General features: G+C 49.7%; 1 protein-coding gene and 1 pseudogene across 4 annotated transcripts in view; one reads left to right on the top strand and one right to left on the bottom strand.

Moving 5' to 3' along the window:
- Nucleotides 1-21,156, bottom strand: part of NOL4L (nucleolar protein 4 like) — a 130,613-nt gene that overhangs the window by 38,676 nt on the left and 70,781 nt on the right. The window lies entirely within an intron of this gene.
- Nucleotides 15,731-17,803, top strand: LOC114893866 (annotated as a pseudogene).

Genomic DNA, 21,156 nt, shown 5'->3' with positions numbered 1-21,156 from the left:
CGGCAGCGGCGGCGGCGGCGGCGGCGGCGGCGGCAGCGGCGGCGGCGCCGCGGCCGGGAGGGAGGAAGGGGGAGGGGGGCACCGGGCAAGGGGAGGCGGGGGAGGGGGGCGGGACCCGGCACGGGGCGGGGGCCGGGGGGAGGGGAGCACTGGGAGGGCGCACGCTGGGAGAGTAGGAGGGGCAGCAGGAGGAGGAGGTGGAGGGGCGGGCGGGCGGGAGGGAGGAGTGGGCACTGGGGGAGGGGGAGAGAGAAAAAGGAGGCACCCAGAGAGAGGAGAAAGGAGGGAGAGGCGGGGGGGGGGGAGAGGAGGAGGAAGGAGCGGGTGCTGGGCCAGGTACGGGGGGAGGGATGAGGGCGCGCTGGACGCGCCGCCGCGCTCTCTGTGGGGAGAGCTCTCTTAAGGGGGAAGCGCTTGGAGGAAGATTCTTGCCGGGGTCTGAGCCCGGGAAAGAAGGCGGTGGGGTCTGTGCCCGCCCCTTGCTCGCGGAGGACTCAGTCTTCGAGTCCGGGGTGGGGGTTGGGGGGCGCCCGGTCGGCTCTCCGCGTTCAGACCAGAAGAGGAGACACTTGGCCCAAAGAAAGTGACTCGGGCACCATTAGGAACTCCCGGCACCCTGGGGCCTTCGGACAGCCCTCGACCCCTGCGCGTCTTCTGGTTCCCCGGGGACTTGGGTCCTCGCTGGGCGGGGCTGCTGGGCCAGAGGGCTAGGCCCCCCGGCGGTCAGAGCGAGACCCAGCTCTGGGAAAGACAGGCACGTGGTCGGCTCTGTGCCGCCCCCTCACTCTGGGCCCCCCCTTTTCTCGATCAAGTTCAAGCTCGGGCTCCTCGGCTTGCTGCCCATTCGCTGCCCCCTCCCCTCCCCCTCCTCTATTCTGCACCATCTCGCCTCTTCACTCTTCCTTTGTCTCTTTCCCACCACTTAGTTTACACCCTCCCCTGCTCCCCTTCTTCCCACTGGCGGGCGCCGAAGAGTCCGGCTGCGCTCACCTGTCAGACCCAAACATTTCAACCATCTCCAGCGCCCGCCGCCGGCCTGCTCCCGGCTCTCTCCCCGCCCCACCTCCCGCCGGACATTGTGTTCCTCTAGACCACACAGTTCGGGCTCCTTAAGGCGCACAAGATACAGTTGTAAAGTCATAGGATAACATCAAGAAATGCTGCTCCATCCCAGACCCGGGCGCGCACTGTCGACAGACACAGAATCGCAGTAGGGGAAGGACCCACGCGAATCAGAGACGCAGTGCTCCGCGCAGTCAGACCTCATCCACCTGGGGTGCAGGAGAAGACGGCACCGGGCGTTGCGGTGGTGGGGGACCCTGGACCTCTGAGCAGCCTCAGACTCAGCCTGAAACATAACACGCTCGTACCCCGACAGCAGAATTAGCCCCCGATAGAGAAGATTGGTCAGGGCGGATTCTCCCCTCCCCAAATCCACACCCTCCAACAGATCAGCCTTCAGAAAATCTTGTCCTTTAACGGGGATGGAGAGCTGCCCTCGTGGAATTCTGTGAGGAAATGGCCAAAAAACAAAACAAAACAAACCAATAACGATCCCACCACCTGGTTCCTCTGGTCGCATCCAAAGAGGAGGGGCAATTTCTACTGACTTTACGCTACAATTCATTCACAGTGAAACCAGCAAAGAAGAGAAAACGAGACAGCCACCGCGATTGTTTGCAATTTCGAAACAGACTGCCTTTAACCCTCCAACTTTTTTTCTGTAAAAAGCCTTTTTCTTTCTTCCACTGAAAGCTTTGCATTGTGAACAATCCGAGGTAAACAAGGCTCCCTCTACAGGTACGAGTTGGAAGTACAACACCGCAGGTTCAGGGCTCAGTATTCACCCATTAGAAAAATAAAAAGATGACAACACATCAGATTAACAGCACACCGACTTCCTTCTGCACACGCTAAAGATTTTACTGTCAATATAAAAGTCACACTTTGTTTTTAAAAGAGGCTCTAAGCATGTTACTCATTAGCACCTTTTATCCCTAAAATCAAATGTGTTTTCAAACGAATTCACTCTTCCCACTTTTCTCTATGAGATCTTTATTTCTCATCCTTTGTGGTGGGGGACAGTTTGGAAACTTCATTGTCTGAACGTCCACACACCAATAATGATTTTTAGAATTAATTAGTGGCCACGAATCTTCAGTTCATACAGGGAAATATGGGTGTTTCCAACATGGGAACTGTCCTTCCTCACTCTGAAAATGAGATAATTCAGGCCCAGGATTTCCCATCTCTTCCCACCACATTTCTAGAGACCTCTGACTTCTCCTGGCCTGAGTCACTATTTCACAGCGGTGGTGGACATCTGGGCTTGAAATATAAAGCCAGATCCAGCTGATGTTCAAAGGTGGAATTGAACCCAGATAAGCCACCTCTTCTCTGACTAATAAGAGAAAGAGCTAGTACGCCAGGAGGGCAGAGCAGTGATTTTCTCTAGGCATGAAATGTGAACTCATTTACCATCCCTGAGATAAAACAGCCCCAGCCTCACTCGATACACAGGAAGCGGTTGGGAGCCCTGGAGAAGCCTGGCTATTTAGCAGCACGGCGAATTAGGTGAGTTTTCGTGTGTGCTGAAGCCTGCAGAAATCTCCCGGCTCCTTAATTCCTGCAGAAGCTGCCACTCCTTGAGTAACCTTGTGTAGGTTGCTCTCTGTGTCTCTGCGCATATCCTTAAAGTGGCCACAGCATGAGTCCCAACAAGGAATGACATAACCTAGTCTCTTGACCACTAATTCTCCCAGTGATGTGTCTCTTCTTCCAGCCCCAGGCTGGTGGGAGACCATGACAGAGAAGGGCTGCTCTAGTCTGCTTAAGGCGGCGGTACTGCCTTCATGTCCCCTCCAGGCTCTGCAAACAGTGGGTGCCTTTGTAAATGGCAAAATTGGCAGGGCATTTGCTCTGTGGAGCTTCTTAAGCAGCAAACCCCTCCAGGCGGATTCCCATATGAAATGAGCACGCTCTGTGAGCAGGGACCTGGCCATGGGAACCAGAGGTTGTGATTAGGAATAACAGGATCTTAGTGTGACCAGAACAGATGCTATTCAAGCATCTCAAAGCATAAAAAAAAAAAAAAAATTATCCCTACAAATTCCTTATTAATGATAAAAGGCACATGTGCCTGCACAATGCAGAGACTGGTAGACACCCCCCAATCAAGTGATCAAATGCAGCAGACCCCGAAGTAGAACCACCTGACACGATGTGCTTCCTTCCTGAAGGGATGCAATGAGAGAACACAGCATTACCTATGTTATGTTCTCCCCATGTCAAGTCCTCCCCTCCAAAATGCTTAACCTGAATCTGATCACGAAGAAACCACCAGACAAGAAATACTGAAAGAGAGACTCCATAACACAAGTATCCCGGACACTTCAAAAGATGCACTGTCATTAGTTTCTTTTAATCACGAGACTAATGAGAAAAAACATTGAAATGCGAAGTTTGAATCTTGGTTGGATCCCAGAGACAAAGAGCGAGGTGGTGATGGGGTGAAGGAGACGCAGAGGATGGGGGCGGTGAGGGGTGGAGGGGAGACGGGTTGAGGGTGGAGATAAGGTGGGCTCTGGGCTGAGTGGTCAGGGAAGGCCCCTCTCAGGAGTAAGCCCACATGTGCTCTGACCCCAGGATGCTGGAAGCTGACAGCGGGGTGAAGACTTGGGGACACAGTCTTGCAGGCAGAGGAAACAGCTGGTGCAAAGGCCCTGAGGTGAGAAGGGACTTGGCATGTTTGAGGACTTGAAAGCTACCAGTGTATTTAGAGCGTGGGGGAGGGTGGGAGGAGGTAGGGGTGAGAGGGCACGCAGGGCCAAGCACTCAGAGCCTTGGACACCACCGTGAGGTGTGTGGATTTTATTCTAAGAGCAAGGAAATCATGCCATCTAAATTATGTTTTTAGATCAGAGGAGATGAAATTATAAGGAAGCAGGAGTGGCATCCGGGAGACCACTGAGGAGGTGGACTAGAAAGAGTCTAGGCAAATGGGACTGGTTCCAATTCTGGCTCTGACACCAAACAAGTGTCCTTGGGCACCAGTTTCCTCATCTACAAAGCAGATAATGAGATAGTATGTTTAACGTATTTGACACCAAAATGTCCCCTTTGACATCAGAAACTGTGGTGTCCGGCCTCCCAGCTCTCCCGATGATCCTTCCCCCTCCTGGTATCACACCCTTGGTCCCCTGGCACAATGGATAGGGCTGTGGAAATGAGGGTCTATGACTTCTGAGGTTAGGTCATAAAATACAGCTTGCTCTTTTCCCCAGAGGGAGTACTCGGTAAGTGGTAGCTTTTACCGTCATCATCAGGAGTCTGCATTTTCACAGTGCTGGTCAGAACCCTCTCCACAAACGCTGTACCAGTTTCCCCAGCAGCCAGCAGCACCTGGTAGTTGTCATTTCACTACACACTTGTCAGCACTTAGTATTAGCAACCTCCTTTATCTCTGTCAATCTGAGAAGTGAAAGATGGTGTCTCTCTCTGCCCTCTTCATTTGGGAATGTGAGCCTATATTTATGTGTATCGTGTGTTTATTGGTCACTTGTAATTCTTTTCCTTTTTTTAAACAATCTATTCATATTCTTTGCCCTTTACTTGAGCTGGTGGTTTGTTTTTTTTGGTAAGAACTGTTTAGAAAGGAAGGGAATTCATCTTTTGTCATATATTTTGCAAACATGTTTTCCTTTTGTTGTCTTTTTATTTATGATGGGATGTTTTGCCATATGAAAATTTTACTTTTTTTTTTTATATTGTCTCATTAGGTTTTTTTTTTCCTTTAGGGCTTTAGGATTTCACGTCAAAACAAAGGTTTTTCTTTTTCCACTCTAAAATTATAAATGTAATTCACCCATATTTTCTTCTAGAGCATTTATAGCTTCATTAGAGTTAAATCTTTATTCTATCTGTAATTTCTCTCCATATAAGAAGTGAGGTGAAGATCTAGCTTATTTTGTTTTTTAATGCCTATCCTAGTTGTCCCAGTACCATCTTTTTTTTTTTTGGCTGTGTTGGGTCTTCGTTGCTACTCATGGGGGCTGCTCTTCATTATGGTGTGCGGGCATCTCATTGCAGTGGCTTCTCTTGTTGTGGAGCACGGGCTCTAGGTGTGCAGGATTCAGCAGTTGTGGCACGCAGGCTCAGCAGTTGTGGCTTGCGGGCTCTAGGTCGCAGGCTCAGTAGTTGTGGCGCACAGGCTTAGTTGCTCTGCGGCACGTGGGATCTTCCCGGACCAAGGCTCAAACCCGTGTCCCCTGCATTGGCAGGCGGATTCTTAACCACTGCACCACCAGGGAAGCCCCCAATACCATCTTTTATTTTATTTTATTTTATTTTATTTTATTTTATTTTTTCCATCTTTTAAATAACTCATCTTTATCCACTGATTGGAAGTGCCATCTTTATAGTATACTAATTTCCCCTTACTTTTGGAATTGCCTATTCTACTGATCTGTCAATTCCTGTCCCAATAGCATAGCTCTGGAATATATTTTAATATCTGGTAGGGCCAGCACTCACCTCTACCTGCCATGAACTGTCCCTGCCCGCAGCATAATAAAGACAAACTCTTGCCACAGCAGGGAAGGCTCCAGGTGCAGCACAATTATGGCAAACGGTGAGGGGGGGGGCGCGTTTCTGACTGAGGGGCTGTTGGGGGGTGGTTCCTGGAAGAGGTGACATCTACTCTGAACCAAAGAAGGCGGGAGGAATGTGACAGGTGGCAAGTGGAGAGGGCATCTCGGTAGGAAGAAGAGCGGGGATAGAAGCTCCAGGGCTTCAGACGTGCCTGGATTCGAAATACCTGATCTGCAGGTTGAGTAGTAACTCAGCTTATCCATTTATTCTTCACATTCACTGATTTTTGCTCAGCTGGCTGCAACCTCATAGTTGGTTTGACACCTTTGTTGAAATCTAGGAGAAACTGTCCCATGCCGTTTCCTATCTCCTTCTCTATTCAGATAAATTTCCCATGATGCGTATCACTAAGAGTCTGACTTGTTGAAATACACTTTCCTAACAACCATGACAAAAGGTAAAAATTACAATTTGATCAATTGCCTTTTCAGAAATGTGTTGCTTTAAAATGTCATCAATTAATCTCTCTTACTCCAAAACCTTCAATGGTTCCCAGTCACGGGCAGAATCAAGTTAGAGCTCTCTGGCCTGGTGTTTAAGGGCTTCCACAGCCCTGTTGGCCTTACAGCCTTCTGTTCCAAACTGTGAACTCTGCTTCAGACTCACAACTGCTGTCCCTCAACTGCCCATGTGTGACCCCCTTCAAGCCTTTGATCATGCATGCTTCCAGACACACGTTTTTTCCACAAAAATGTATAGACCCCCTACCACATGCCAGGCACCATGATTAGTATGGGTGACACAACAATGAACAACACAGATACAGGTCTTCCCACCTGTAGCCTGCAGGCCAGCAGGAGAGAGAGAGATTAATCAAATGACCACAAAGGTTTTAGTCACAGGATATATATTCGGTTTGTACTTGACAGTTGTGGGACCTGCTAGGAAGGAAGTGCCTACTTATGTGAGAAGGACATAGTGGATCCTGGAGGGCTCCACTGAGGAGGTGACATTTAAGTTGGGCATTGAAGAATGCATGGGCGTTCACTAGGTAGAAATATACTCTGGGCCATTAACAAAGACATCCTCCACCCCTGCCAGATCTAGGCCCCTCTGAACTCAGAGCGTCAATCTCACAGACCACCCAGCCGGCTCTGGTGGCAGGTCTCCGTCAGTCTTATATCACTTAATGCACTTGTAGTACTTCCCATTTCCTCAGCTATACCTCATCTCCCCAACTGGACCATGAGCTCTCAGGGGCTGGGACAGGCTCTCGGGTGGCAGAGTCCCCGGTAGCATCCTGCACACAGTAGGGACCTACCACTGCATCACTCAGGACCCCATCCTGCCCACTGCCCAGCACAGCCCTGATGTCTGCAACAGAGCTCTGAATTAAGCGCACCCCCCCTTAATGCAGACCACACTTTGGAGCTCCCCAGAGAGGGCACCTACCTCCTCTCTCCCTTCTTTCCTGGCACCTTTGGAGAGGCTTGGCCAAAAAGCCAAGGCCAGCTGCAACCTGGCACTACTGCTCCTGGGGGTGCACACAACAAAAATGAGTACAGATGGTCCCCAAACACGCCGGGATGGTCACAGCAGCACTTTTCACAGCAGCCCTGGCCTGGACACTACCAAGTGTCCATCAGCGGAGAATGGATGATGGTGGCACATCTACACTGTGGAATACTGCTCAGCGACGGAAAGGAACAAACTAGTGGTGCAGGCCCCAACACGAGGACTCTCACGAACTCATGCTTGTGGGCAAAAGAGCACACACGTGCCATAGTAGAACAGGCAGAAGCAATCTGTGGTATCAGAGGTCAGGAGAGTGGTCACCCTTGCCAAAGGTTAGTGACCAGAGTGGGGGCTCAAAGGGTCTTTGTGGCGCTGACAAAGTTCTGTTTTTTGATGTGAGAATTGGTCACAAGAGGTGGATTCAGTTTGTAAAGATTTACTGAGCTGTCCACTTAATGATACGTGTTCTTTTCTGTATGCGTGTTATACTTCCATAAAAGTATGAAAAAGGGAAAAAAAGCTGAGGCCAGTTACCATAGCTGAGCAGCTTAGAGCTTGGTGTAATCCATTACGGCGACCCATACACTACCAGGCACCCGTGCTGGGTGGTAGGATATGTTGCCTTATTTGACCAGCCAAATAACAAGGGTGATTTAACTACCACTTTGCACACGAAGATAGTGGCTGTGGGAGGGAGATTAAATGACACATCGAGTCCCCCGACAGCTCAGAGACCAGGGGACATGCCCACAGTCACAGAGCTAAAAGCTAGTGGACGTGCTGGGGTTTGAAGCAGGGTGAGCTGGTCTCCAGGGTGCATGGTGGGCCCTGCCCAGGTGGGGCTGCTGAGACGTACCGCGGGGCACTGTGCTTCACCGACCTCCAGCAGAGCAGAGAGAGGAACCCTCTGCTGGGTGGGCAGAGGTTTCCCCCGGGGTTGAGGCTGCTCCAAGGTGGTCAGCCCCTGCCTGGAACCCCAGCTTCTCCGTGCAGCCCCTGAGGGCGGCTGGGCCTGGGAGTCTCCTGGGAGGCAACTCCGGCTGCTCCTCAGCAGGTGATCGGAGGAGAGGCAGAGCCCCTCTGCGAGCTGAGCGAGACGCTGGGAAACTGGGGCAGGTGGTCCCTCCGTGACGGAGGCTGCAGGTGGGGGTTGTGTGGGGGGACGGGTAGCAGCCAAGGCTTTGGGGCCAGAGATGCTGCACAGAGGCCTTGCTGGTGGCTGGCGTCCTGTGTTTGAGGGTCAGCATCTAAGGTGGGGGTAGAGCAGGGGACATGTTTTGCTTGCATTCAGGCCCTTCCTCGGTGTGATCTCAGGCAGGAGACTTAACTTCTCCAAGCCTCAGTTTTTTCATCTCTGAAATGGGGGCACAATAATAGAAGCTTGTTTCTGAAGACTGCTGTGTGCTTAAATGCAGGGATGCCTGCAGGGCGCTGGACTGATGCCTGACACAGAACACCTGCCCAAACCCTAGTTATTGTTAATGATGATGATGTGAAAGATAAGTAATTAATGATACAGACATCAGTCAACAAACATTTCTTGAGCCCCTACTGTGTGCCAAGGCCTGACCCAGGTGAGGGACTGTGGTGGTGAGATAAGCAGACCCAGGCCTGTGCCCATGAAGCTGCTGGTGCAGGGGGCCTTGGCCTGGCCCTAACCTCACCATCACTTTCTTTCTCCTTTCCCTTCTCCCCCCCACCTCCCCACCCATCCCTTGGGAAATAGCAGCGTTAATGTGGGAGGGAACAGGCTCTGCCTCTCACGCACTTTGGGTGAGTTACCTGAGCTCTCTGACGCCGAGCCTCAGTTTCCCCATGTTGTCTGTAAGGGACCCAGCACACAGAAGGCCTCGGAAGATGGTTCCTGCTCCCCTCCCTGCCACCCCCTCCTCTCTTCCCTTCCTCCCTGCTTCCGCTCTGTTTCCTTCCCTCACTATTCTTTTTTTTCTTTTGATGTGGACCATCTTTTAAAGTCTTTACTGAACTTGGCACAATATTGCTTCTGTTTTACATGTTGGTTTTTTGGTTGTGAAGCATATGAGATCTTAGCTCCCTGACCAGGGGTCGGACCTGCAGCCCCTGCATTGGAAGGCGAACTTTTAACCACTGGATGGCCAGGGAAGCCTCTCCCTTACTATTCTTCCCCCTGCCCAAGCCTTTGGCAACTTAACACCCAAAGGCATTGTCAAGCTCAAATGATGGTGCCCAGGCCACGGCAGATACTGTGGACTAACTTACCTGATAGCTAGACTCAACATTTCTCTCTCCCTTGTCTGAACTACAGAAGGTGGGAAGTGAAATTTTTTCTTTCCCAGCCCCCACCCCCCACCTGCACCCCCGCAGCTGGAAGTGGCCATGTGACCCTGGCCAATGAGATGTTAACAAAAGTGTACTGGCAACTCTCTGGGAAAGCTTTTGCTTTGCTGGACTAAGCTTACGCCACCCCTTCCCATCTTCTTCTTACCCTGAATGTGGACAAGATGGCTGGAGCAATAGCAGCCAACTTGCTAGTGTGAGGAAAAGGTCAATAACATCACAGAGACACCAACCCAACATGGCTGACATCAACACCAACAGCTGCGCCACCACTCTTCCTATTTCAGGTGTAAAAAACCTTCATGTTTTGTTATAGAGCCAGCTGGGTTTTTAGACCTGTAGTCAAAAGCATCCCTGTCTGATTCACAGGGCTCCTGTTTATGGATGGACTGGACAGTAAGGACCCCAGACCCATGTGGCCTTTTCCCTAGAGTGTCAGGTCCTTAAAGAGACTGAGGACGGGGGTTGTGTCAGGGCACCTGCTGTGGCTACTGCGGTGCAGGGTGGGGGAGGACTCTGCAGAGGGAAAGGTGCCAGGCTCTGCACAGGTGTGCCCGGGCACTTCCCGAGCCACAGCAGTGTTCCAGGTAAAGAGCATCTTCTGTTTCTATCCTATTTTTTCTTGAGGCACTTGGAGCTGTTCCAAACATCCAAGCCTCCCAGCAACCATGGGGCTGGCAAGGCATAGGCTCTGTCACTCACGTCTACTGAGGAGGAAGCTGCAGGAGGGGAGCGGCCAGCCTGGGGCTGGGCTGCCTGTGGTCATGCTGGGCTGAGCCCCTCTCCCGCCTGTCTGCAGCACCCCAGCCCAAAGCTCAGGGCAATCCAGGCCCTGTTATTTACTGCTGAAGGCTGGAGGTGGGCTGGCTGGGGGCAGGAAGGGCAGGTGGGCAGAGTTCTGGGCCCCTTTCCCAGTGACATGCCTGCCTCCTGCTGACCCTTGACATACTAACTTCCTCCCCAGAAGAGCTTCCTTGAAGAAAGGGGTTCCTCTGTCCAAAAGCAAATTTTGAAAACCACTGAAGTCTGGCCCAAACGTGCTGTTCCAGTAACAGGGAAGCTGCAGCTTGGAGAAGTGAAAGTTAGGCAGCTGGTGCGGGGCAGGGCCACACCTAGGGTCGGAGTCGACGGGCTCTCTTGGCCGCTCATCTCCACTTGCTGTCACCTCCAGTTAAGCCCCTGCCCTCCTCTGGAAGAGGAAGGTGCGCCTTGAGGTTCCACGTGCACACGATAGGTGGGCGAGAGAACACTGTCCTCTGCAGGCTGCTCGGGCTTCTCCCAAGCACATCTGCCCCTCACTCCGCTGTCCTAGTCCCCTTGCTGTTCCCAGCCTAGGGCCTTTGCACTGACTGTCTGCTCCACCGGGCCACCTCCTATCAATTGGGTCTCGGCCTGGATGCCATCTTTTCAGAGAGGCCTTCTCACCCAGAGGCGCAGTCTATCGATGGTCTCTATTTTAATTCTCCGCCCTAAACATCGCACTTTTGCATATCTTTTTTTCTTTCTTGTCTTGTTTATCATCTCTATGGCCTGTGAACTCCCAGAGAGCGGGCTCCTTGTCTGTCTCAGAACAGTGTCTGGGACGTTGAAGGAACTTAAATGATTGTTGAATGAATGAAGGAGGAGATTTTTTAAAAACTATACACACAGAGGGTCGCAGGGAGGGCAAGGGTCTGGAGGGCTGTGAGCAGAAGCGTGGGCCTTTGCCTCCTCCATCTGAGTGGAGGTTGGGGAGCTCCCAGCCCGCCGTGGGTCGATGCCTGGTCCCCGTATGAGTAAAACAAGGCAGGCAGCACAAACAGTGTGACACTTCTGTGCCACCCTCAAAAAAAAAAGAAAAAGAAAAAGAAAAAGGCCGGTTAATGAGGTGAACACAATCACAACCAGGAAAAATCCTGGCCATGCTTCTTCGAGTCCACCCAGAGCCATTATCTCTAATTGATCTCCAGACATCAGCTACTGAAGCGTCTGAACCCCTCCTGCATTTTCCAGGTCTGGTTACAAAGCCCTGGCCCACCCAGCCACCAAGTGGGGTCAGGTGTCCTGGAGCAGCTCTTTGCTGGGGGCCGGGACCTGTCTGGGCCCCACCTGAGAAGAAGGAGCCATCAGGCTGCCAAGGTCGGGGGAGTCAAGAAGCTGTGGAAAAGCCACAACCCATAAATGCTCGCCCCCCCCCCCACCAGAGCCAAGCAGCCCGCATTGCGGTGCCTCAAGCAGAAACCGCCACAGAGCCACCAGGGGTTTCGCCCTCAAAAAAATGTGACACAAAAAAGGGAGGGCGGGAGAAAGCGCCCTGCCCAAGATATCCCCCTCGAACTGGGGGATATCCAAGAACTGGGGTCAGGAGTTCCATTGTTAAATACAACAACAGGATGTGGCCATGAGACAACAAGGCCCCTCTGGGTCTCAGTCAGGCTGGACCCAGAGTCGGAGGGGGGTGGGGCACAAGGTCGGCCACTGGTTCAGTGACCATCTGGTTTGAGCTGCTCCTTCCTGGCCCAGCTGGGGAGAGACACCTCCTTTCCTGTTGGGTCCTTAGAGACAGAGCAGGGAGTCAGCTACCTGGGTGCCTTGAGGGGCGGTTCACAGTCAGAGGTCTGAGAAGACAGAGCTGCTCCCATGGATGGAGGCCCAGGTAGCGGCTCCTGACCTTGCCCCCGCCTTTTCCCTTGACACAGATAAAGCATCTTCAGGCCAGCCCCACATGCAGGATTCTGCTCCGGGCACCAGGCAGCTCTCCTGCCTGCACCAGTAAATTATGGGCACTGCATGCATTTTTCCTCCCAGATAATGAAGCTGAAAGGCTGCGTCAGCATCCTTGCAAGCGTGGGGGTGGATTTGGTAGCCTGGAAGGGGGCTGAGACTTTTGGAGCGGACAGGGACAATGAGTTGTTTAGGTTTGGGGTATCTACTAACTGCATCAGGCAACTGGCTTTGGAGACAGGATGTTGGTCATTTTCTGCTTCTTTCCCACACAGCTTCAGGGAAGCAGGAGGAAAGAAGAGAGACACGGACGTCTCTGAACCCAGGCTGCCCTGGCGAAAACAGCCGTAATGCTCATTTTCTTCAAGTATTTGGAAACTGTAGGAAGTTTCTTCAAAGCACCGAGGACTGTCAGTGAAATATATTGATCACTAAAACAATGCCCTGTAACAAAGATGTTTGACAATGGGTTTTTCACTTCCCTTTTTGTCTTCTCAAAAAAGAGGTTTCTGGCTACCCTGGTGGCTCAGTGGTTGAGAGTCCACCTACCGATGCAGGGGACGCAGGTTCGTGTCCCAGGCCGGGAAGATCCCACATGCCGCGGAGCAGCTGGGCCCGTGAGCCATGGCCGCTGAGCCTGCGCGTCCGGAGCCTGTGCTCCGCAACGGGAGAGGCCACAACCGTGAGAGGCCCGTGTACCGCAAAAAAAAAAAAAAAAAAAGAGGTTTCCCAGAAAAGTTTCCCTCTCAAGTTTTAGCGATGCCCTATTTTGCCTGTCACCATCTTTAGGAGGATGGGAACGCTGGGCTGTCAATATTTATAGCCCCCAGATTCCAGCACGGAAGTGTGATGCTCCTGGCTCACGGCCCACCCGGTCTGCTGGGTGAACAGAAAGGCCTGCAATCAAAGTGTTTCAGCTTCATGTTCACGTGGATGGATCAACGGTGCCTCAGTATCTTTCCCTCACCAAGAACGGAGTATGAAATTTTTTAAGGCATTAAACTTTTTTTTTTTTCAAATACTTCTTTTTTCAAGCCAAGGAAACTTTAAAAAATAAGGACAACAAGGAGGGGAACCATTCCTGCTACGTAGTAAGATATATTAATTACATGTATTAGATATTAAGACATATTAGTCTCAATACTTAAAACAGTGTGTAGCTGGTACATGAACAGACAAAGAAACCGGTGGACTGAATAGAAGTACATTCTGTTTCAGATGGAAATTTAGTATATTATAAAGGTGGCATCTCAAATCAGTGGGAAGAAAATAGATTCCTTAATAAATGATGTTGACACAAAAGGGTAAAGCAGGACGTGTGTCTCAGAATATACTAGGATGAGCTCCAAATGGATCAAAGATCAAATATGAAAAATGAAAACACATATATTTTTTTGCTCTGTCATCTGAGAGGGTCTAAAAGAAAGGACACCCCAGTAGCAATAAGTACACTTATTGCCCAGATCTTGGTTTTTAATATGATTCTATAATATAAGGAAGATATGGCTGATTCTAGGATTGGGGTAGAATATATACAAGATGAACCTGGAGCATCTTGTAGTACCAGAAAGTAAAGAAACACTAAAACAAAATAAAATCCTTCAAAAAACAAACCAACAAAAAACTTCAATGGGGGTATGTCAAAAGAGCACAGGAGCCAGCTGAAAGAGCTCCCAGTGGCCAAAGCCGGAACAGTTGGAGCATCAAAATAGATACAGCAGTACTGAGTTATAACCCCAAGTATAGAATAAATAGCCATATAAGTAAATGATTGAATAGATTTATAAATGAGGAAGGAGAGACAAACCTCCCATGCAAAAGAATTCTAAATAATGTATGTAGACACTTTACCCTCAAGGAGGGAAATTATAAACCCCACTCCTTAGGTGTGGGCTGCACATGGTGACTTCCTTCCAAAGTAACTTTACAGTGATGACACCTGACAAACATCATGTCAGCCGGTGTGGGCAAGGCAACATCAACGGTCATGAGTCATGGTGACAGTAGGTACACTTGATATGATGTGGTAAAAATGGTACTCTGAGTTTGGCACTGGCAGAGGCAAACTATTGTATACAGGATGGATAAACAACAAGGTCCTACTGTAGACCACAGGGAACTATATTCAATATCCTGTGACAAACCATAATGGAAAAGATTATGAAAAGAATATATATGTGTGTGTGTGTGTGTGTACATGTATAACTGAGTCTGCTGAAATTAAACACAACATTGTAAACCAACGATACTTCAATAATTTTTTTTAAATGGCACTCTGTGTCTGTGGTCTTCCTCCTAATAACCCATAACCCCAGTTTTATATTGAGAAAAACATCAGACAAATCCCAAAATTCTACAAAATACTTGACCAGTATGCTTTAAAACTATCAAGGTCATCGAAACCAAGAAAAGGCTGAGAAACCATCACAGCCAAGAGGAGCCTAAGGAGATGTGACAAGTAAATGTTAATAGTGTATCCCAGATAGGACTGTGGAACAGAAAAAGGACATTAGGTAAAAACTAAGGAAATCTAAATAATATATAAACTTTAGTTAATAATGTATCAGTATTGGTTCACTAATTGTCACAAATGTATCATACTAATGTAAGATATTAATAATAGGGGATGGGCTTCCCTGGTGGTGCAGTGGTTGAGAGTCCGCCTGCCGATGCAGGGGACAGGGGTTCATGCCCCGGTTTGGGAAGATCCCACATGCCGCGGAGCGGCTGGGCCCGTGAGCCATGGCCGCTGAGCCTGCGTGTCCGGAGCCTGTGCTCTGCAACGGGAGAGGCCGCAACAGTGAGAGGCCCGCGTACCGCAAAAAAAAAAAAAAAAATAGGGAAAACTGTGTGGGGGTGGATAATGTGGGAATTCTGCACTAGCTTCTCAATTTTTCTCTAAATCTAAAACTGTTCTAAAAACATGAGAATACTAAAAGAGAACATGGAGGCAGAGTGGAGTTAGGTTTTTCTTAAGACTCAAATGCAGAAGCTATTAAAGAAAAAAACTGATAAATCTGTGTACATAAAAATAAAAATGACACACACACACACACCATAAGCAAGCTCAAAAAATGGAGGGCTAAGGCTGGAAAAAAAGAGGCAATGGCTAACTCTGGGGAATCAAAAGAAAGAAAATGTAATCACAGTGTGCTGATTGGCTCAGCTATGAATAACCTATACAGCCATTATAATAGAAATATAGTAATTTACCTAAATAGGGAGGTATAAATAATACTGAGGGATGGAAGAAGGAGAAATAATACATGTGTTTATGAGAGGTGTAATAGTGTACATACTTATCTCCTCCAGCAGGAAATTAAACAACAATAACCAAAACAGCCCAAACTGAAAAATCAAGAACTAGCAGCATGAGCACATGTTATGTAGAAATAGGAGATAAATACCAGAAGAGACAGCTAAAAGATAAGAAAGAACGGAGGATGTCTCTGAAGGGTAGAAATTGAAGAGGGGAGGCTGGGACAGGATCTGCTGTTTTTCTATATGACTTTTAAGATATGTATTTTTTATTGATAAAAATAAAAATGAATACAAATAAAAAAGATAAACACTTGAGAAGCTGTTTCTGAGGGTTAGCTGCCCTGGGGTGATGCGGGAGGGCCTGAGGGGCACAGGGCAAGACCTGAGATCAGCTACCCCACCTGCACATCTTCTCACAGCAGAAACGTGCCAAGGATCATTCTTTGCCTGGAGAAATCCAAACAGCAGCCTCGGTCAAGGTCAGTATTTCAGTGGCTTTTTGTTTTTCTTGCCACAGTACAAACCTTCTACAGTGCCAGGGATTTACTGAGATGGGAAAAGGTTTGTGCTACAGCTTCTCAGATCTTGATAATGGGGCCAGTGGCATTTCAGGCCTTTCTTGGGCTCTCATAGAGGCAAGGTGGGCCCCCTTCACTCAGCTACATAAGGCGGGCTGATCCCAGAGGCCTGTGGGGGGTGTCTGAGTGGAGGGAGGCAAGAAATGGAACGTGAGAAGGAAGCCAGCAGAGGACCAGGAAGGCCTGGAGTTGGAAAGAAGGGAAGGAGGCTGGGAACTGAGAAAGTGGCCCCAGCATACCTCAATGGGTGAGCCCAGTGGGGAGAGGAGGAGAGGGACTAAAATTCAGGCAGCTAAGGCTGCAGACCGCACATTCTCACAAGTTCCATGGAGTCCGCCCCTCATATTGCTCCATGCACGTTTCCAGAGAGCAAACGCTGATGCTCAAAGTACAAATACTGGTTTAGAGAAGTAGCTACAGAAAGATAGTAGCAAAAATTGCAACGGTGAAGAGACTGATGATGGGTAGATGCTGAGGGATGTGAAAGAAAGGTGCTGCCTCCACCCTTTGCCCCTTCTACTCCCCTGATACGTCCAGGGACCAGTAAAGGCCCAGAGTATATTTACGTCTTGCTTACATGCTGGGATTATAAAAGATCCTCACAAGAAAAAGGGATAAAACATGAGCGTTTGGGAAAGAAAGAAAGATGGAAAGAAAGGAAGGAAGGAAAGAAGGAAGGAAGGAAGGAAGGAAGGAAGGAAGGAAGGAAAGAGGGAGGGAAGGAGGGAAGAAAGAAAGATGCTGCCTCTCACAGTGAAGTCCAAGTTACTCTTTATGTTCATAAGACCTACTGCCCTCCTTGACCCCCCCTCAGGGCAGACTGCTGAGGTCAAGAGCCCTCAACCTCCCCAAGGGCAGACCTCCAAAGTCAAGAGGCTCTGAAATCTTACTGGGAAACTGTGCTTTTGATCAACAAAATATCTCACTTTGCCCTATTTAATGCTTTTTTTGCCTTGAACATGTTTGCCTTGAACTTGTTTGACACTAATAGCGCTGCCCTCTCTTTCTTATGTTTTAATCTTCCTTTTCGTGTCATCTGAAAAGTCTTTTATAAATACCAAATGGATTTTATCATTAAAAAACCTCATCTGAGCCTTTTTCACTCTTTGTAGTGGAATTTAACCCATTTATGTTTATTGTGATTTACTAGTGTTTCATCTTGTTCCTGTTAGTTTACCTATCTTTTCCATTTATTATATCTCTTTTTGGTTACTTCTTCTTTTATTCCCTCTTTTAATTACTCTTGCTGGACTGATCAAGTTTTCTTTGGTTCTTTTATTGTTCTCTAGTCATTTAGAAGTTCTACATTCTATTTCTATTCCATGAAGATTACTGTTTAATTTTCAAGAACACATTGGCCTTTTCACGATGATGGCACCGAAGGCAAAGAAGGAAGCCCCTGCCCCTCCCAAAGCCGAAGCCAAGGGAAAGGCTTTGAAGGCCAAGAAAGCAGTGTTGAAAGTCGCCCACAGCCACAGAAAAAAGAAGATCTGGACGTCACCCACCTTCTGATGGCCCAAAATACTGCAGCTCAGGAGGCAGCCCAAATAGCCTCAGAAGAGCACCCCTAGGAGAAACAAGCTTGACCACTATGCCATCATCAAGTTTCCCCTCACCACCAAGACAGCCATGAAGAAGATAGAGGATAACAACATACTTGTGTTCATTGTGGATGTCAAGGCCAATAAGTACCACATTAAACAGGCTGTGAAGAAGCTCTATGACACTGGTGTGGCCAAGGTCAACACCCTGATCAGGCCTGATGGAGAGAAGAAGCCCTGTGTTCAACTGGCCCCGACTATGATGCTTTGGATGTTGCCAACAAAATTGGGATCACCTAAACTGAGTCCAGCTGGCTAACTCTAAATATAAAAGTTTTCACTATTAAAACACACACACACACACACATCAGAACTGCTGCTTCCTTAAGAAACCATTAAATCCTTGGACATGGCAAAGTTTCCATTCTGCTATTTCTCCCCTGAGCTCACACCTTGCCTGGGCTTCAGGGCAGCCTGAGGAAGGGGAAGGAGGAGATTATCATTGCTATCAAGCTCTTAAATCTGGGTGTCAGAGTCAGTACTCACAGGTTCTCCACAGGTAAAAGTCCTGTGGGTCAGGCACTGTTTAAGTGACAGGCTCTCACTGTAACCCATCAACTGTGCTTCCTCTTTAGGTCTGCCCATTTTGGGGGGCCCTTTTGAGCAGGAAGGAGGTTGAGAGTGTCCATGAGAAAAGCAAGCCACAAAGAGGGGTAAGGAATCAGAGAGAGAAGGAGCAGATCCCTGTTTTAATCCCTCCCTATCCCATAACCTGGTCTAAAATATTAAAAAGTGAATGTGGCTAGCCAAAAAGTGGAAACAACCCAAATGTCCATCAACGGATGAATGGATAAAAACAATGCGGTCTATCCATACAATGGAATATTATCCAGCCATAAAAAGGAATGCAGTTTTGACACATGCTACAACGTGGATGAACCTTGGAAACATGCTAAGTGAAATAAGCCAGACACAGAAGGACAAATATGTGATTCCACTTATATGAGGTAGCTAGATGGTCAAATTTATAGAGACAGAAAGTAAAACAGTGGTTACCAGGGGCTGGAGGTGGGGGGAATGGGGAATTATTGCTTAATGGTTACAAAGTTTCGGTTTGGGGTGATGAAAAACTTTTGGAAATAGTGGTTATGATTGCACAACACTGTGAATGTACTTAATGCCACTGAACTGTACACTTAAAAATGATTAAAATGGAAAATTTTACATATATTTTACCACAATTAAGAAAAAAGTGGGGCTTCCCTGGTGGCGCAGTGGTTGAGAGTCCGCCTGCCGGTGCAGGGGGCGCGGGTTCGTGCCCGGGTCCGGGAGGATCCCACATGCTGCGGAGCGGCTGGGCCCGTGAGCCATGGCCGCTGAGCCTGTGCGTCCGGAGCCTGTGCTCCGCAATGGGAGAGGCCACAGCAGTGAGAGGCCCGCGTACCGCAAAAAAAAAAAAAAAGAAAGAAAGAAAAAAGTGAATGTGGAGAGCTTTTCAGAGTGGACTTGTTTCCTTCTCCTCTAAGGAAGATGCAAGCCTGAGAAAGTTTCACACTTGGAATGTGCTCATTTCCTGCCCCAAATCCTTGCCTGGCTCCCGAGTGCTGACTGAGGAAAGGGCTCTCTGGTGGCCTTGCTTGCAAGAGGTGCATGCTCTGAGTCCCCTCCGCGGCCTCTTCTTCCTTCTCCTCCTTTTCCCAAACTGGCTCTGTTCTTCCCCAGCCCAGGTTCTCCTAGAGCTGTTACCCCTCAGCTTCCCTCACCTGGGCCCTCTTTGCTGGTCCAAATCTCATTTTAAAATAGGCGAGTGTCCCCTGAACCGCCTGGCAGGCTCCTGGTCCCCTCTCGTTTCTGTTTTCTTGTCTTGCATTACAGTTCCCTGGCTGCTGTCTTGTCCCCTCTACTAAGAAGAGCTCCTTGAGACCAGCTATGCTGTCTTACTCATCTTTGTGGCGCTGGTCTCTCAGACAAGGTCAGTCACTTGTCTATTAAACCGAGGCTGCGTAACAACATTACCACCACCCACAGCAGAGGTCGCTGAGATCTCCTCTGTGCTTCTCAGGTGTCCAGCACGGTGCTAAGCACTGTGCCTGCTTTGTGTCATTCAACTCTCGGAATAACTCAGTGAGGTAGCTGTATTGTTATTATTCTCAAGTAACGTGAGGAAAAAGGAGCACGGAGGGGTGAAACGGTTTGCCCAGAGTCACACAGCGGGTAGGCGCCAGAACTGGTACCGTCAGCCGGGCTCCAGGGTCTTTGGTGGGTGGGCTGGAGTCTTGGCTGAGAACAGTGCTGCTTCAGGCTGGCCTGGAGACCCCCACCCCCCCCACCCCGGGGCTCTGGGCAGGGGCTACCCTGCAGGCCCCACTTGTGTGTGGGGGAGGGGGGAAGCCTGCCCTCCTCCCCCAACCTCCAGGATCCAGGGAAAACTCAGGGCCAGGCGAGAGCTGCAGAGGAGAGGGAGGCAGACGTTAAGGAATCAAGTAAGAGCCTCCATCACGTGGGTTTAAACAATGGAGCAGCGCACCACTTCACACGCTGCTGGGAGAACCATTAAAACCATTAGCGGGACATTAGTGCTGCTCCAAGAACTGGAGACACTGGCGGTGGGAGACGAAGGAAGGTGCTGACAGCCCTCCCGCTCCGGGAAGAGCAAGGGGTTGGTGGAGGGGCGGTGGGCACCGAAAAAGCCTGAGCCAGGGGTTTTCCTGGGAAAGTTGCTGAGCCGCCCTGGGTCTCAGCCTCCGCTACTATAAAATGCAAGTATGTGTCAGGGAAGGAACACAGATGATTTGTCTTCCTCCTTCGGATCTGGATCTGATTTCTACAACAACAGGGTCTTGGTTCAAACACTGCGATCTCAGGAAAGATCAGGATCACATCGCCCGTAACGTGGCTATCAACTTATACACGCACCCCTGCAGGTAACTGAGCGTTCACGAGGTAGGGGGCGACCTCTAGCCCACCCCAGCCCCCTACCAAATCCCTCCTCCCGTATTTCCTTAAGCATTATATGTTTAAGGCGGCTCCCAGTTCCCAAGCCAAAGAAAGCTCTCTGCCTGCTCTGCCAGCGTCTCTGCCAAGGACATTTTCTCTCCACTAGCCGTGCCGGCGATCTGGCATTCAGTACGCAGGTGGCACACCGCCTCCGATTCTAAAGAGCACACCCTCATCCAGGAAGTACAGGGAGAAGCAGGGCTCGCGGCCGTGGCAAGCGCACAGGTTTGGACGCAAGAGGTCTGAGTTTCAGCTCATGTTAGTGGCTGTGTGACCCTGAGCAAGTACGGAACCTTTCTGAGCCTCAGCTACGAACCTGTAAGGCGAGGATGACAACGTGACCCTGCTGAGCTGTGAGGGTGAGGGGTGAGGTGTGTAAAGTGCTGAAACAGCATCCACCCTGCTCACGGCCCGTCCCTCCTCTGTTCCTCCTCTAAGCTCTTCCTACAGACCCCACAGCGTTGGTTTCGGTTTTCCTCTCTCTCACTGAACTCTGAGAGCCAGCAGGGCAGAGACTCTGTTCGCTAGTCTCCTCAGCGCCTGGGACCATGCCAGCTCTAGTGCAGGACGGACGGACGGACGGGTGGACGGACGGGTGGACGGGTGGATGGACGGGTGGATGGACGGGTGGATGGATGGATGGATGGATGGATGGA

This window comes from Monodon monoceros, unplaced genomic scaffold, assembly GCF_005190385.1.
Source record: "Monodon monoceros isolate NGI ecotype Baffin Bay Population unplaced genomic scaffold, NGI_Narwhal_1 Super_Scaffold_13, whole genome shotgun sequence".
Lineage (NCBI taxonomy): Eukaryota > Metazoa > Chordata > Mammalia > Artiodactyla > Monodontidae > Monodon > Monodon monoceros.
Note: the sequence above shows the minus strand (reverse complement) of the source record. Positions and strands in the feature narration are given on the sequence as shown.